Genomic DNA, 1,449 nt, shown 5'->3' on the forward strand with positions numbered 1-1,449 from the left:
TTGAGATAGTAAGAAGGACCATTGTCATGAGTATCCAAGTTAAGAGAGACAAGCCAAGTGGAGATCCTAGGAGCTTGAATATAATATTTGTTTGATTGCTTGAGTTATTTGCTAAGTCCAAAGGAAAGGAGCATCTTGGATCATCTTTATGATCTCAAGAAAAGGAACTCCAAGGGTTTTATCTCTTCTCTCATCTTTGCATGTTTAGGACTAGCCCTTCTCTTCTTCTCTCCATTCTAACCCAAGCCAAACTCATTTTGTGCAAACATTGACATTGTTTTCAAATTAGAAACCTAGGCCTTATGCCTTTGATTTTCTTCAAACTCTTTTCATTAATACTTATTTTGAATGAACCTTAAGTCAACTTTGACTTCATTTTTGTGAATACTTCTAACTTGTAAATACAACTCACTTCAAATTGTTTTTGTGGTTCCAATGACCACCTTTGTTAAAAACATTTCATAAACATTAGCCATAGGTTTGAGTTATCATAGTGGTTGATGTAAACCTCACCTCATCCTTAGTGATTGGACTATATGTCTTCCATACTTATTATAGGGTGGATCCCTCACTAGTACGTTGAAGCTCTCCTAACATGGTGGATTGTTGGTTTAGGTTGAGTTTTCTCCCTTTGATAACAAAAGACCTTAAGGCTTTTGATCAAATCAATTCACCAATATTTTTTAGATTTTTACCCCGAACTACGAGGTTTTGATCCTACCTTTGTGATGGTACGTAGGCAATGGGTTCATCCATTCAAACAACCAAATTGTAAATATGTATATTCTTTTTTCATCTCCCCAATCATGTTTGCACAAATATTTTCACAAATACCAACCTACAATACATCTTTGCAAAAAGGGCTCCCTTAGAGTACTGAGGATGTTTTGGGTGCTTAAAACCTTCCCATTGCATAACCAACCCCCTTACCCAGATCTTTGACATTTTTATTAGTTTTTGATTTGATAAAACTTCTTACTTGGTTTTTGTTCACTTTCTAACCTTTCCTTTGGATCAATAGAAGTGCGGTGGCGACTCGATATATATGATTTACTTTTGATTTAGTCAATAAATCTAAAGGTAACGAATACCCCGCTACAAAAAAGTGGCGACTCTGCTGGGGATCTAACACTCCTAGTGGGTTTAGCCTACTTTTTCCTTTGTTGTATTGTATATTTATATTTATTTGTGACACATTTTTGTGCAAATTTGGGATGACTGTATTGTTTGTAATGTATGAATTGATTGATATATCAATTGCTTGTGTGCTTGGTGGTCTCTTGTGAGATGAGTTATATACCCAAACTCGAGTGCACTTATGATAGGAGAATGGCATAGTCTTGTTGACTTGTGTGGAGTTATTCCTTAGCAAGTTGACTTGCAAGCCCATTCACTTGGTGGAGGTTTTGTTGGGATCAATAATTTCACACGAGTAGTCGTGGTTAGGCA

The sequence above is a fragment of the Lathyrus oleraceus genome, chromosome 7, assembly GCF_024323335.1.
Source record: "Lathyrus oleraceus cultivar Zhongwan6 chromosome 7, CAAS_Psat_ZW6_1.0, whole genome shotgun sequence".
In the NCBI taxonomy this organism is placed as follows: Eukaryota; Viridiplantae; Streptophyta; class Magnoliopsida; order Fabales; family Fabaceae; genus Lathyrus; species Lathyrus oleraceus.